The sequence below is a fragment of the Vicugna pacos genome, chromosome 31 (genome assembly GCF_048564905.1).
Source record: "Vicugna pacos chromosome 31, VicPac4, whole genome shotgun sequence".
NCBI classification, from domain to species: domain Eukaryota; kingdom Metazoa; phylum Chordata; class Mammalia; order Artiodactyla; family Camelidae; genus Vicugna; species Vicugna pacos.
This window is the reverse complement of record NC_133017.1, coordinates 22,774,940-22,791,159: the sequence shown is the minus strand read 5'-3', so window position 1 is coordinate 22,791,159 and position 16,220 is coordinate 22,774,940. Positions and strand designations below refer to the sequence as shown.

General features: G+C 53.7%; 1 protein-coding gene across 4 annotated transcripts in view; it reads right to left on the bottom strand.

The window, feature by feature from the left end:
- Positions 1–16,220, bottom strand: part of LZTS1 (leucine zipper tumor suppressor 1) — a 49,189-nt gene that overhangs the window by 14,068 nt on the left and 18,901 nt on the right. The window contains exon 2 of one of the 4 annotated variants that reach the window (XM_072952765.1): positions 6,032–6,125. The exons of 2 other annotated variants lie outside the window; for them this stretch is intronic. The gene's annotated coding sequence lies outside the window, so the exon portion shown is untranslated. Of the gene's footprint in view, positions 1–40; positions 344–6,031; positions 6,126–16,220 lie in introns of those variants that run through there. One more of the 4 variants, XM_072952768.1, reaches the window with a different exon arrangement.

Sequence of the window (16,220 nt, the reverse complement as noted above, 5' to 3'; positions counted from 1 at the left end):
AAAAGCCAAAGACAGAAAAGGGGCAGGAGTGTGTGTGTACCTCTGTGTCTGTGTGTCCACTGCTTTATCTCTGGTGTCTAGGGAGGGCCTCTGAGAAGAGCCAGCCTGACGGAGGTCTTGGGGAGACTGGCCCCTCAGGGAGGGCAGCAGGTGCAAAGGCCCTGAGGTAGGCAGGAGCTTGGGCTCGGTGTTTTAGAGCAGTGGGTATCTGGGGCTGGCTTGGCAACATTTGGAAACAAGGAGCCGTTGACTGCCATGCCTGGGGATGCCGCTGATTTCTGGTAGCTGGAGCACAGGACAGCTCCCACGACGGAGAATCATCTGACCCAAGCCGTCAACAGTGCTGAGGTCGAGAAAACTGATTTTAGAGGAACAGAAAGGAAGTGAGTTTGGTGGGGAGGGTAGAGCTCCGTGGTAGAGCGTGTGCCTAGCAAGCACGAGGTCCTAGGATCAATCCCCAGCACCTCCATTAAAAAATAAATAAAACCTTATTACCACTGCCCACAAAAAAATATATACTGGAAAAGTCACCAGCTCTGGTTATTATGAGTATTATTTCTCTATTATTCTCCAGGATGGTTCTCTGCGATATTCTCTCGTACAGTGGGGTTTATTTGAGAGGCACCCTGGCCACTGAGGTCTCGGCGTGACTGCTTGCCCCCACGACACCCTGGAACCTGGGGAGCAGACAAAGACTGAGTTGCAAGACATAATCCTCCCCTTCGTTGGTGCAGAGGCTCGAGCCCTCTCTGGGCTCCGCTTCCAACCACACTATGAACGGGTAGATTCAACTCAGCTCTTCCTTGCAACCTCTTGAGAATTTAATGAGAGCTCTCAACACCCTCCTCCTGACAAACATGCCCTGCTCCAACATTTGGGCTATGATTTCTTAGGGTTCCTTGACCCTGAAAACCCCTCGACAGACCCAGTTTTTAAAAAAGATGCATACATCCCCCCTCTGGCGAATCAAACGTGAGCTCTGGGGTTCCAGATAACTTGGCCTTAGATTATTGACTTAACTAATGGCTTCCTGCTTCCTTTCAGAGACCGGGGAGGTAGAAGGATGGGGAGGAAGTGGGAGGAAGTGAAGCTAAAGAAATAGTCTGTCTCACCTCAGTGCAGCCCCCGCCTCCCACACCCAGACTCCAGCCCTGCTTCCCAGGACTTGCACAGACTCCGGACCCACTTCAAAGGGAGTCACAAGGCGGAAGGCCTGTTGGAGGGGGCGCCCACCCACCCTGGGATGAACAAGGCTCCCGCTGGCAGAGTTCTCCGCAAAGCTCACGCCAGCTCCTGCTGTGCCACTGTTAGCGTTTTCGCCTATTTAATTCTAATTTGAATCGATCTTTAAAATACTGAAATACTACAATAACTCGTGCAGAACTGACAACTGCTCAAATGTGGGCACGTTTGTTTCAGAAGTAAAACATCTCGAAGTGGAACTCTCCATTCCTTACTCCTTCCACCTGCCCCATCTTGCTCCCCGGAGGGGCAGCCTTAGCATGAATTTTGTGGGTACATTTGTTCATCACTAACTGTGTTTTTAGCATATAAGAACACTCTACGCATTGCTGCGGTTTTTACTTTACAGAAATGGTACCCTGTTGTGGGGCTCACTCTGCAACCCTCAATGGCTTTGCTCAACAGTTGATATTTGGGAGCATTCGTGTCCCTTCCTTGCCCACCGTGGCAGTGACCACATTCCCCTCACCAGTCCCCACTCAGATGGTCCCACTTTGTTGCAAGAACCCTCTTGTGCATGATTTCTTCTCCACGTATGTGGGAAATTTTCTAAGATTTATTTTCCTTGAATCTTGGAAGATGTCTTGTTTTTAAAGCCCCCCTTCCTTAAATTGATACCCTCAAGGAGAGGAGGTATCTGAGATGCTTACTGGCCAGTAGATCGGAGGAGGGCAGCAAGGGTGGGAGGAGACCCCCCAGATCACACTTCACCCTATTACCCTGGGGTGGAGGAGGGGCACGCTGCTGTCATTAACAAGAGGGTGCCACCAGCAGAACAGAGGCGGGAGGGAGGAACCTGCGACCTGAGGAGTGGGGGAGCTTCGGCAAATACAGAGCTCTTCCTGCTGCAGGTGATGGAGGGCCTCCCTGTTCTGAGACAGCCTGGACACTGAGGGCAGCATTTCCTGTGGTCAAATCCCATAACACTGGAGCCACGCAGGACCTCAGAGATCCTTTACCCTAACTCCTTCGCTGCACAGAGACGACACAGAGGCCCAGAGCAGGGAAGGGACTTCTGGACCTGAAACTAGTATCCTTTCCATTTTACCAACAGCACAAGGACCACTGGGTTCTATGTTCCAGATTGGGGGTCAGGGGACAGTGCCCTGCTCTATGTGGGCCACATGTGTGAGGAGGGGATGTGGGGAGTGTGCGTGTGTAATGCCACCTGGTACAAATGGGACCCCATCCTCTGGGCAGGCAGTTCTGCTCCGTTCAGAGATGATCAGATGCTCAATCACCCCATGGGCTCGGTGCCTGGGGAGGCAGAGGAAGCTGTCTGGCCGGCCTCCAGGCGTGGCTGGCGGCTGCGGGTGGGGACCAGAGCTCTGCCAGCATCACTGTTCCAGGACAACATCTCCCCTTGGCCACGGGAACCACACCTGTGCCTCCTCACGTTCAGTTCCATCTGAGGAACTCGGAGAACTTCACACTCGCTGTTACTCATTCACGTGGCCCCTCAGGGTGGACCACATGTGAGCATCACGTCAGGTGCCGAGAAGGAGAGGAGCAAGTCCTCTCACAAAGTACTTGAACATGGCTGTGAATCGTCAGCTTCCTTTTAAAGGAAGACAAGGACCCTCTTCCAGGCCTGGCTCTTGTCTCCCTCCTGCAGGAAGCCCGTCCTCTGGGCCCAGTTGCTGCTCAGCTCCCTCGGTGCTCAGCCAGCACCTCCTGTGGGCAGCTGTCGCATTACTGAGCTTCTCAGGGCTGAAGGGTTCCCTCTCTCACGATCTGTAAGCTTCCTTGAAGGCTGGGATGGGACCGAAGCTTCCTTGTATCTCACATCGTATTCAGCACAGGGCCAAGAACACAGTAGGTGCCTAATACATGTTTGTAATAAAATCAGCTCGCAGGGAGTTCGGGGATCACCGGCCACGCTCACAGAAGGGGAGGTCGGCACACGGAGTACATGTGACTTCAACGGGGGGTCCCACACATGCAGACTGGAAGCCAAGCCTACAACACTAGAATCCAAATCGGGTTTCAACCCAAACTTTCACCTCTCGGACTTCACCGGAGTCAACTGGTCGTCTCGGGGAGAAGGAAATTCACCCTCTCCTTTACCTCCCAGTCCTGTGCAAAGTTTTGGGCCAAGACAAAGAAATACAGGGCAGAGTCTCTGTTTTCAGGGGGATGTTTGAGAGACAAGGCAGAGACACTAAAAAGGAGTTTAAAAGGCAGTACCAGTTTCAAGAGGATGTGGCAGGAGCTTGCTGGATCACAGCCAGCTCTCTCTGCCCGCAGCACCAGTGGTTTTTAATTTTTCCCTTCGTATAGAAGTGAGGTAAAGATTCTCACTCTATTGTCTGCCTATTATGAACTGAACGTTTCTGTCCCCCTAAAATTCATATTTTAGAGAAGCCCTAAGCCCCAGTGTGATGGTGTCAGGAGGTAACTGGTTTTAGATGAACACATGGGTGGGGCCCTCATAATGGGATTAGTGCCCTTATGAGGAGAAACCAGAGAGTTCCTGTCTCCTCTCTCTCCTCTTGCTCTCACTGTCTTTCAGTCTCTCCTTGCACCTCAGACCCCCTCTCTCTCCCTCTCTCTCTGCCCATGATTTGAGAACACAGTAAAAAGCAGATGTTGCCAGGAAGAGAAGTCTCAACAGAGACAGAATCTGTCAGTGGCTTGATCTTGGACTCCCAGCCTCCAGAACTGAGAAGTGATGTCTGTTCTTTAAGCCCCTGGTCTGTGATCCTCTGTTACGGCAGCCCAGGCCAACTGAGGCACTGCCCTCTGACCCCCCAGCCCCCTGGGAGAAGACGCTGTCAGGTCACCCACTTTCTGGCATTGTCCCCGCCCCCGTTACATTCTTCCCTCCTGCTTCTCTGTCCATGTGGTGCGGATAGCCCCAGCGTGTGCAGACCCGCCATTCTTCACGGGGAGCCCTATAATGGACAGACAATTGGCGGGAAGTCAGGGACCCGGGACCCCAGCCCTGGCTCTGCCTCACCCCAGCTCTAGGACGTGAGCATCCAAGACACTTTCTGGTCCTGCCTTGCTGTGACTTGCTTGACCCTTGGGGGCAACTCCCCGAGGGCAGGGCCGGTGCCTGCACAGCTGTGGGTCCCACGGGCGGGCGGGAGCCATCGGGCAGGGAGTCACAGATCAATGGATCTGTTTTGTCATCTGGCAGGAGAGCGAACCTTTCAGCACCTCCATTTCCTTTTGTGTTAGGGAAGCACAGCCGATACCCACCTCACAGAGCAACGGTCAGGATTAAATGAACCCCCACTTATGAAAATGCTTGAGCACAGCTAGAAGAAGAGTACACAACGGATGAAGGCAAACCAAAGCGCTTGTGAAATTGTAAAGCAGTATGGAAATACGCCACAACTGACACATGTCCTGAAGTTCAAAGAGCCTTTAGGGAAGGACAACAGCCCCGCCCCCAATCCCTGCTGTCTCCCCGTGGCGGGCAGGGCTGGGTTCGAGGGGGCTTGGCAGCCGCCAGACCCCCGCCTCTCAGCCTGCAGGAGGGCAGCTGGGCCTTGCAGAGATGTGAGTGAGAGCCGGCCCGTGGCATCTGCCAGCTGGGGTCGGGGTGGGGGGGCCGGGGAGGGGGGGAGCTGGCTGCTCGAGGCTGGTGGGCGGCCCCCAGCCAGCTCCCCGGCAGAGGAGGGTGAATGGGGCGCGTGCCTGGGATTAGCCGAGCCCCCTTTCAAGATGCTTCTCTCCCTGCCCCTCCGCCCCTCCCCCCAGCACAGGGCCCGACTCGGCCTCCTTATCTGGAATTCCAGGGCTCGTATGCCTGTCCTTGACCTCTCCTCCCATTTGCTGCTCTAAATAAGTGTCGGGCAGGGGCTGGGGCCAGGGCTGGGGCAGGGGTGAGCCGGGGAGCTGGTTAATCATCTCAGCCGAGTCTGCAAACCTCCCAGCGCGCAAAGCTCAGCGCCTATTTGTTTGGGCGAATGGATGAATGAAAGACAGGCGAGGATGGAGGCGGGAGGGGGCGGGGAGCGTGGGCAGCGCCGGGAGAGGCTGCGGGCGCCGAGGGGCGCGCGGGGACCACGCAGCTCTCAATTAAGTGCGCTTGGGTTCCGTGGAAAGGCAGAGAGTGAAAGGAAAATCGCTGGCAGGCTGAGTCATTCCATCGGGGTGAACAATCGGAAGCAATTTGGCTTCCCACTGCTGGGGAGGAATCAAAAGCCGTCCTGCCCCGCAGCCTTCTGCGCGCGCGGCTGGCGTTCAGCTGCTGGCTGAGCCTCCCTGCGTCCCGGTGGGCAGCTTGCGTCTCAGCAGCGCTGACTGACGGCCCTCCTCGGGACCGTGATTACCCACCGATCCCAACCTGCCCTTCTCCCTTCCAAAAATAAAGCCGCAGTGACATGCAAAGCTCATGCAGATGTAACCCCGCAGCTGCGAGCGCAGCGGCGGCTCCCACGTGACCGAGCAGAAGGCGACCCTCCTGCAGTCACGACTGGGTGCCACCCGGCGCGGAGGCCCCGCGAGCTGGGCAGAGCCGGCGAGGGGAGCCGCTTCTCCCCCTGCGTCCAAAGACCTGTGACTCGGATCCTAAATGGGGGGCTGGGTGAGGCATCCAGGAAGGCGGGGAATCTGGCTGGACTCCCGCCCACCTCCCCTGGTCAGAGACAAGGAACCCAGGACCAGTTAGGACTCCGAAGGCCAGCATGCAGGGGACAGATGGCCCCCCTCTCTGCCAAACTCTTGCCTCCCCAGAGTGCAGACTTTGCGGGCACTTCCTGGAAGGGAGAATTTGAAGATAGTAGGTTTGCATCAGAACCAACAGGGTCTTGGATGGGGATTCAAACTGAGTTTTTACCTATTTACCATCTTGTGGCTCCCTGAAGAATTCTGAGGTCAGGTTCAGTAGGGAAGAATCTGTGATCCCTGCCCCCGGCATATCCCCTCTCTCCCTGCAATTCAAGGACACAGTAAAAGGTTAAATGAGCAACATGGGCCAGGGCTGGGGAAAGGGCAGTAGCAACACGCCGTTGGCTACATGACATCCCTGGCCCCCGCACCAAAGTCAGCACCTGGTTAGGCTCTGGCAAATCAGACAGCTCAGCGCCTTGAATTGAGTGGGTGATGTCTCACGTTCCCTGAGGATCTCTGAGGCTGTGGAGTGCCTGTGTGGCTCCACCTCTCCAGAATTCTAACCCTTCTTGTCCCAGCTCCACACCGCGGTCCCCTTCACCCTCCAGGCCAGGCTCCTCGGTCCGAGGAAAATGCAGGAGGTGAGCCACCTCACATTCAGTTTCACCCCAGGAGCCAGGGAGAGGGAAATGCAGGGAGCCCCTCACTAATGCTGTACCACTCCCCAGAGCCCCTTCCAGGGCAGCACAGACACCACCCACCTGATGCCTCCACCTGTGCATGAGGCCCGTCCTAAGAGGGCAGGAGTCGGGGGGCCATCGGTAGGATGCGAAACAAGTTGGTACCAGATCACGAGTGGAACGATGGAGCGCAGAAAAGCGTTTAGAGCCCAGGGGTGCGGCTTCAATGCTCCATGATAAGAAGTCAGGAGACCCAGAGATGGGGTTGGTGACTGGCCCAAGGCCACATAGCAAGGCCAGTGCAGGGCTGGGGCTGGCAGCCTGGCCTCCTGGCTCCCTAGCCAGCTTTCTTCCCGTTTATAACTTTCTTTAAGGAGAGAGAAGGAAGGGCTGGAGTGGAAAAATCATTCTACGCTGCGAGGTACTGCTTTAAAAATACTCAGACCAGAAGAGCCAGACTAAAGATGAGACCGAGCCCCGCACCCCGCAGCCCAGCCACCTGCGATGGGTCATCCCCAGCCGCAAACAGGGCTGAGGGCAGGGGAGAAGCGGTCTGCTTCATGAAGCGTCGATGGCAAACTGCAGATCACCAGTTTGGTTGCTGTGAGGGCGTGAGAAGGGATGGATGTAACAAGGCAGAGGAGGAAGAACCCGGCTGGTAAAAAGCCCTCCTGTAGCTCCCCTGGGAGGGCTCTGCTTCGGGAGCAGAAGAGGGCGATCTCACAACAGAAGGCACTGAATCTTCCGGAAGGCGGGTGGGCGTGGGAGAAGGACGGGGGCGGGTGAAGGAGGGGAGGGCTTGCTCTCAAGAAGGTCCCCTTCCCTCCTCACTCTCCCGTCATCCCCGCCACGGGCTGGCTTTTATACCCACTGAGTGTATCCAGTGTGTGTGAGTCTGCGCCTGGGGCAGGGGAGGGGAGGCACCTAGCAGGTTTCAGAACTCACAGAGGGACTGGAGTCAGGGTGTTTACCCTGGTCCCCTGTGGTCCCCTGGGGAGCGTGGCCTTTGGTATCTGGAATTGTCCATGTGTGCCTGAGTGTGTTCTGTCTGCTCAAAGGCGTGGCCTGTCTGTTGAGGTCTCTGCGCACACACAGCAGGGGAGCCCCACGGCCATCGCTGACGATCTCTACCTGTCCTGAGTTAATCCTTTCTTGATACCACTGGATGTGTCTGCCTGAGGAATCTGACTTCTGGGTCACTTCTGCCCCGACTCCCCAGTCCCCTGCTTCCTCCTCCAGGGCACATCCTTGGCAGTGAACCGGAAGCCCCGCAGCCAGCAAAGGGGCATCAAGCAACCCCAACCTCCCTGGAGCCCGTGGCCCCCACCAGCCCTGACAGTGAGATAACTAACCTCCCTGCAAAGCCCAGGGATTCCGCGGGGCTGGCCCGTGGCTGTCTCCTGAGTCCCTCACCCTGCCCCCCGACCTCTGTGATGTTGTACCTGGTAGGGGTGACCACCCGACAGGACAACAGGCACACAAAGCGGTTCTGAGGTGCCACGCGGAGACGCTGGTCCTTGAAGGTCCCTCCAGCTGTGTTCCTGCGCCTCTCTCCCTTCACGCTCCGGGGATGCTGAAGGGCTCGTGGTCCCCCAAATTTGCTTTCTTGGTCCTTTCCCTCCTGCCGCTTCCCCTGCCAGGGTGGAGGGATGCCTGAATAATCCCTGACCTTGGCTGCTTCCTGGAGAAAGGAGGACAAGTGCCTCTTCTTCCCCACTGCCTTCCTCAACGTGTCTGAAGGACGCCAGGTTCACGTCTAAGCACAAATACGCACTCCCTGCGCTCTGGGCAGGAGGGCTGGGCACGCGGCAGCTGCTGCCAGAGGTCTCGGAGCGGAAGCTGAGATCTGGGCAGGAGGAGGGGCCTCCACTTGGGGGTTCCTAGGGAGCAACATGTCCTGTGCTGTCGTTGAGCTGGTGTAGCACACCGGGTCATCCAATCCCCCAGGAGCCTTAGGGACAAAACCCGTATCTACGTCATCGGATTCAATGAGGATTCAATGAGCGATGCCAGCAGAACCCCGCACCCCGCGCCCAGCAGGTCGTAAGCACTCAGTAATTATCAGCTGTCATCACTGGCGAGCCCAGACTATCCATCTCTCAAGGCCCACCTCAAAGGCTGCCCCTCTGTGAATTCCCAGAAGAATTCAAGGCACGGTGATCTCCAGGTGCTTTTTGGCAATGGCTCTCAAAGTGTGGTCCCCCCCTCAGGCCAAGAGTGACAGCTTCACCAGGGACCCTGTTGGAAATGCACATTCTCAGGCCCACCCCAACCCAACAAAGTGTGTTCTAATGACCCTCCAGAGGATCCGGATGCAGGCTAAAGTCTGAGAACCACTCTTCTGGCACTTCCTTTGTATTCTGTCATTATACTGAGTGTAGCCCTGCTTGAATTATCATAAGCTCCTTGAGGGTACGATCACGTCTTCTTTTCTCAGGAACCTGCGTACGTCCTTGTAATTTAAATTCCATGAGCATTTTAATTCGATTTTATCTGAATAATTCCTAACCTTGTATCTCCTCCACACCTTCCCCATCCCCTCAACCTTCCCATCTTCCCAAGACCCTGGGGAAAATCTTACTTGCAATCAGTAAAAAAAGATTCCTTCCCTCCCTCCCTCCCTCCCTTCCTTCCTTCCTTCCTCCCTCCCTCCCTCCCTCCCTCCCTTCCTTCCTTCCTTCCTTCCTTCCTCCCTCCCTCCCTCCCTTCCTTCCTTCCTCTGCCCCTCCCTCTCTCCTTCCCCCATTCCTTCCTCTCTTCCATCTTCCAAAGTAGCCTCTTTAGGCTCACAAAATTGACAGTGAGTATAGAGCAGGGGTAGAGGGCACTTCTGGAGGGAAAACTCCAGATATTTCAGGCTTTGGACCAGGGCTTTAAGAGACTCTCTCTGCCCCAATCCTGTTGCAAGAACATCCCAGGCTGAGCTGTTCTCTCAAAATGCACAGCCAGGGCATGGGATTCCGGCCCTCCGCCCCAAGCACACAGATTCCTCCCACGATCCCCCTGAGCAGCCTGCGTGTTACAACCCGTTGCATTACAGGCAGGTGGCAGAGAGCCGAGGGCACGAGGACTTCCCGGTCCCCACTGTCCTGGCTATGGGTTCTGTGTAACTGAAATACGGGTAGGACTCCAGCCAAGGGGACATGCATGCAGCATAAGCATGCTATTTAGCCAACCTGCCAGCCAGACTTGGTTCTCTCTGGGTCCAACTAAAGCTGCTGACTTGCAAACATAAGTTCTCCCAGGAACACAGAAGCTCTGAACACAGCACAGACTCTCAGCAGGGTGACTGTGTAACTTAGACACTTTAACATGAACAGGATCACAAGTGCTAATTATACCAGGACGGCAGACATAATCCGGGACGTTTGGTCACCCTATGTATCAGCCATATTTCGCATGAGGGCCAGGCCAGGGGTGCGAAGGTTTGACATCTCAGGGAAGGAGGTCTGGCATCTCTTGACCTCCTGTTCCCTCCCCTCAGCCACTTAGCATTTTGTTGACAAGGGACAAGGGATGGGAAGCAGCTAGGCAGTAGTGGGTCCCAGCTAAACGGACCACTCACCAGGTGCTGTGGGTACAGCGGTACGCAGGGAGCCGTGCACCTTATTCTCCCAGCACCTTTGCGCCGGGTCCTGATCTCGTCTGCCCCCCCCAACAGCCCTGAGCAGGTATTGAAAGCAGAGCGCCAGGGGTCACAGCCAGAAGAGCTGGTTCTAGAACCCAGGACTGCTGGTCTTCAGCCAGCTCACCCACGAGTCACACGGCCTCATCAAGGTGAGAGCAGGATGGATGCGCCTGGTGGGGCAGGCAGAGCTGCACGTCACCTCGCAGGACAGGTGTGAGCAGGTGCTGTGAGAGGTAGCAAGGCCTGCGGCGGCAGGGATGCGCTGCTAGGAGCACCCGTGTCTTTGTTGGACATTCACAAGTATTTGGCGAGCTTTGGTTACGTGCAGTCCCCATCAGGACCAGCAGCGAGCAGAGCAGAGTCTGCTCGTATCAACAGGTGAAATCACGTCAGAAAGTGACACACCTGGCTTGCATCTAACCCCAGCCTCCCTTCCCCATCCCACCTCCCCCTACGGCGCTTCCCAGCTGGTCCCAGTACGCAGGGCCACCGACACCGAGGGCTGCAGCTGACGTTTACGCCAGCATCCCTGACGGCCCTCAGGACTTTCCCTTCCCCACACCTTTGCTCATGAGGCTTCTTCCCATCGGAAGTACCACTCCCCTCCCCCTCCCTCTCCTGGATCCAGCCCTGGCTGGTTCCTCCTGCTCAGCAGTCTCTGTGTTGTTGGGCACTGCTTTTGTCAACTAGATGGTGAGCTCCTTTTGAGCCCAGATTCTGAGGGACACAGCGAAGAATCAAGATCTCCTAGCAAGCCTGGGACTTTACGGCTGCTTTTTTTTTTTTAATCCTTTTTCTCATCATTTTTTAATTTTCTTTTTTTGCATTCTTTTTTAACTGAAGTACAGTCAGTCTACAATGTTGTGTCAACTTCCGGTGTACAGCATCATGTTTCAGTCATACGTATACATACACATACTCGCTTTCATGTTCTTTTTCATTATAGGTTACTACAAGACATTGAATAGAGTGCCCTGTGCTGTACAGTAGAAACTTGTTGCTTATCTATTTTATATATTACTACTGCCTTTTTCTCTCAGGTCATTTCTATCAGACCTTCTCCACGCTAAGCTCATCTCTGCATCTTACTCCCCGCAGGCAACTTCATCTCTACGATACAGAGATCATGGACACATTGGGAAGAAACTCCCTTCATGTCTTCAAATCCTAAACTTCCCTGCAGTTGACAGGATTCCTGCCTCTTTGCACCTGTCACAATGGCCTGTCCTCGCATTAGGCTACTGCTTCCAGCCATGATGCCACCAACTCTAACCTTCTCAGAGGTCTGGCTCTAAGCATTAGGCTCTTCCCTTCTGTTTCTTCAAGTTCTTGCTTCCTAAGTATTCTCCCCCATAAACACTTCAACATGCACAAGTCTGCCAACTCAAAAGCATCACACCAGCTCTTGAGCCCCAGTCTCTTTTCCAGGAACCACCGTTTTTCCACCTGTTCACAGCCACACTTCTTGAGCGAGAAGGCCATTCTCACCTTTGCCGCATGCTCCTTCCCCCACCGTGTCTTCAGTCCACAAAAGCCTCGATCTGTCCCTACCAGTCCACTGGAATTGCTCTCGGGGATGCTGCTAGTCCAAATGGTAATTTCCAAGACTTATCATCAAACTTGTCCATATCCTTTTTCCACGTCATCCTTTTGGAGACACCATTTCGTCAGCTTCCACGATACTATGATGTCTTGACTTCCCTCCTATCACCTTTCCGCCTCTCCTGCTGTCACTTTTAGTTCCTTCACCCCACAGTGTTGGTGTTCCGCCAGATTCCATCCACCATAGGGCCCTGTCCTCTGCCCCTGGTTGGCCCCTCTTTTCCCACAGCCTCCACTGCATCCACAGTGTGATCATTATTGGATCCAGTCTACAGCCCAAACCTCTCTGCTGAGCCCCGACTTGCAAATCCAGCCACTCGCTGGGCCTCTTCACTGGGATGCTGGGATGGGCCACACATCTGAAACTAACATGTGCGAAATGGAATTCACCATCCTCTCTTCTCTGCCCCCACCCGCCTTCCCCCGACACGCCCCTCCTTCTGGGTCCCTAGGCCTGGAGAATGGCACAAGCACGCCAGAAATCTGATTCTAGGAAATCCGACCGAGCCTGGAACCCTGGATCTTTTCTCTCTCACTCTGGTATCTGACCAGCCAGTAAGTCCTACCTTATTATTGATTTTCCTCAAACAAACATTTCCCTCCAAATCCACTGCTCTTAGTCTCAGTTTCTATTGTGTCTCCCTTGGGATATTGACAGGCCTGTCTTTTGCTCTTTTCCAAGCTGCCCCAAGGATTCCTCATTGCCCAATGAATAAAGTCCAAATTCCCTTCGTGACTAGCACTGTTTCCCTTGTATCTTCATATTACATGACCCACTGCCCTCCCTTCCCCTGCTTCCATCCGTTTTGACTGATGTGAGTTCTTGAATGTGAAGCATCTTTCACTGAGCATCTCCCTGGTTGACATACACTGCTCTCTACACCCAAGTGCCCGGGACTTTGCTGAGACAGGGCTTCCCATCCGAGGCCTTCTTGTATGTCCTCAGCGTACCCTCTGCTTATTCTTGTAACGGCATTAACCAGCCCACCGTGCAGGCCCTCTTTACCCACGTCTCCTTCTCCACAGACCGCAGGCAACGTGTCTTAGCCAACGCTGTGTTCCTGGCTTCTAGCGCAGTGCCTGTTCAGAGCTCAGTAAATGTTCGTTGAATAAATGGATGAGCATATGTTTAGAAATCACCCTTGATTTCACGGCGCGTGGGTTCTGTGAGCTACGACAGCACGAAACACTGCGCATCCCTAAGTCCCACCGAGGGGGCTCCCCGGAAGGCACCAGGCAGCTGGGAGCACAGCTGTGACCGCCCCCGCCCCCACAGGCTCTCTGTGTGGCACGAGCGCCTCAGAGGTACCCTGGTCTGAGGGCCTGGTCGGGGGCTGGGGGTGGGCCGGGGTCTGGAGGCTCGCGTGCCAGACCTTCCTCCCGCACTAATGGCCCAGCTGAGTGACTGGGCGCCGGGGCGGGAGTGTGTGCGCCGCATTCAACGCCCCCCTTGGGTCTGGGTTTCTTCTTGTCATCTGCCCTCTGAGCTTCCACTTTGTAAAGAGAGTCTGGGACTCCCAGAGTGACCACCTGTCCTGATGTCCCTGGAACTGTGAGCCTGCAGCACTAAAACGGGGGCAAGTCTCGGTAAAACCGGGAGGAGTTGGTGGTCTCGCCTAGTCTGGAAGCTGGGGACTAGCACAAGACCAGACTGGATTAGTCCTGGTGACGCCCTGACCCACCCCTTGGCTCCTCACTGACTCCCCGGGGTGATGTGATAGAAAACCAAGGGCCGTGGCTGCCTCTGTGCCTCTCAGGGCTGTGACTTTGGGCTTGTGGAGGGACATGTCTGCAGGGCTGTGTCATGAGTGGGGATCAAAGAAAATGTGTGCGATGGGGATGGGTGCATTATTAAGCTGGGAGTAGAAGGAAAGGGAAGAATTGAGCCTGTCTGTTAGCATCCCTCCCCATCCTTCCTATGGACCCCAGAGAGACAGATGTAAGCGGGGGAAGGGCATGAGCAGGAGGAGGAGGTCGAAGAGGATCTGGGAGCAGAGGGGTCCAAAAGGGTGAGGGGAAACCTCAGGGGAGGGGAGGAGCATGGAAAGCAGAGAGTGGGGAGGGAGAAAGATGGACCGTGCTAGTTGGTCCAATCTGCCAGCAGGCACAGAGGGACCAGACTGGGATGCAGAGGTGGGGGTGGGGGGGTGGGGTTTCATTGTGATGTAAATGCGGTGATGGGGAGGAGGAGGGGGCCCAGTGAGGGTGAGGGTGCACTGCAGACAGCAGTGGAGATGAATGCGGAGATTGTCTCATAGCCGCTGGTGGTGGAGATCTGATTTCTTTTGTGCAGATGTCTCCAGCTGGCTGAGCTGTTATTAACTAAAAGAAGTCAGGGCTCAGTCGAAAGGAGATGTGTGTGGCTGAGTGCACCTTAGCATGGTGGAAGGAGTCACGTAGCCTTGCAGAAAGGAAGACAGCCTTCATGGATTGGGGCAAATTTTGATAGGAAGAGACATCGGTAAAGCTACTCCCCCATTACCACCACTGCCAGCAAAAAAAAAAAATTCAAATAATAAATATAATATATAAAAGATAAACCTGGGATAGATTTGTTTCATTTTATTCATTTTAAGATACAACGGCTTGAAGAGTGAACAACGATTAAAGGTGTTTCCGATACTGGACATCAGGAGAGAAGGTAAATACTAAAGGTGGTATTTGTACAGGACAAAATGGAGATAAGAATGGTCTAAGAATCCGGCTTTCAACTGGAGATTACTGAAGGCCATCCTCTGAGCTGAGGGGAGGAGTGACGAACACTAGTCGAGCACGGCAACCCCGAGACAAACTGTCCTAAAAGCACCTTCTGTCTGTTTCTACCCACTGCAGAGCCAAGGACCTCGCGCAAAGTCCCGGAAGACCGGAGGCGCCGGGGCCATGCGTGTCTATTGCCAACCCAGGCTTAGTGCGGATTTGGGGGATTCTGGGGCCGGAGGGAAGCTGGCAGCAGGAGCATGAGTGTGAGAGCCCCTCCACGTAACCAGGAGCATCCCGGTGCCTCGGCAAAGTAGTACAGAAATAGCCCACGGACGGGGGTCCCTTCAAATGGCTCACTCCCCACAGTGTGAGTCAGCACCGTGCCTGGCACACAGCTGGAGCTCAACATATGTTCAGTGAATGAATGAATGAGTGAATGAATGAATTTCCTGCCTAAGATCCCGCCTAGTGCACATGGATCATTCACGCTGCAGCACCTGGAAGTTGCATTTCTGAAGCACAGACCTGATCGATTCTGGCTGAGATCCCTTCCAGCCTCTCCCCTTTACAACAATTGTTCTAATTTCCTTCCTCAGAGACCTGCACTCCCAGGGCAGCCGTGATGCCACATGCCCTGGGTCCCAGCCTCCCTTTCCAGTTCTGTTCCACCCTTCACCCTCCACTGCTCGCTCAACATTTCCTCCAAATACCACTCAGGACAGAATACCCTCAGAGCCTTGCCCTAGCTGTGGGTTCAACCTAGAATCTCTTTCACAACTTGCCCCCGTGACCCCAGCCTTCAGCCTGTAGTAACCTACTCTTCAACGTCCCGCTCAAATACCACTTCCTCCAGGAAGCCTTCCTTGCTTCTTTGTGTGTCATTTCACAACAGGGAGCCTAGAGCTCTTGCAGCACTGACTTCATCTTACGCTTTTCACTCTTTAGCTCTCTAGTTCTTTACCTGCACTAGTTTTTGGGCTTCTTGGAGACCAAAGCTGTTTTATGTATCTCCAGACTCAGCTAATTAACTCTTAAAGCAAGGAAGGAGGGAAAGGAGAGGCTCAAAGAGGTTGGAAGAAGAAATGTTAGTGGGTTGATGTTAAGAAAATGCAAAATCTCACTCCTGGGCATATATCTGGAGGATACTCTTAATTCAGAAAGATACGTGCACCCTGTTCATAGCAGCACTATTTACAATAGCCAAGACGGAAACAACTTAAATGTCCATCCACAGATGACTGGATAAAGAAGTTGTGGTAGATATATACAATGGAATACTACTCAGCCATAAAAAGAATACAATAATGCCATTTGCAGCAACATGGATGGACCTGGAGGTCACCATTCTAAGAGAAATAAGCCAGAAAGAGAAAGAAAAATACCATATGATATCATTTACATGTGGAATCTATTAAGAAAAAAGACAAATGAACTTATTTACAAAACAGAAACACACTCACAGACATAGAAAACAAACTTATGGTTACGGCAGGGAAAGGGGAGGGGAAGGGATAACCTGGGAGTTCAAGATTTGCAGATACCAACTACTATATATAAAACAGATAAACAAGTTTCTACTGTATGGCACAGGGAATTATAGTCAATATCCTGTAGTAACCTACAATGAAAAAGAATATGAAGATGAATATATGTATGTATATGAAGGACTCAACTATTATGCTGTACATCGGAAACTGACACAACATTGTAAACTGACTACACTTCAATTAAAAAGTTTTTTTTTAATGGCAGACAGCTAGCTTTTGACCTCAATATTTTTTTAACTTTACATTAAAATGTATTAT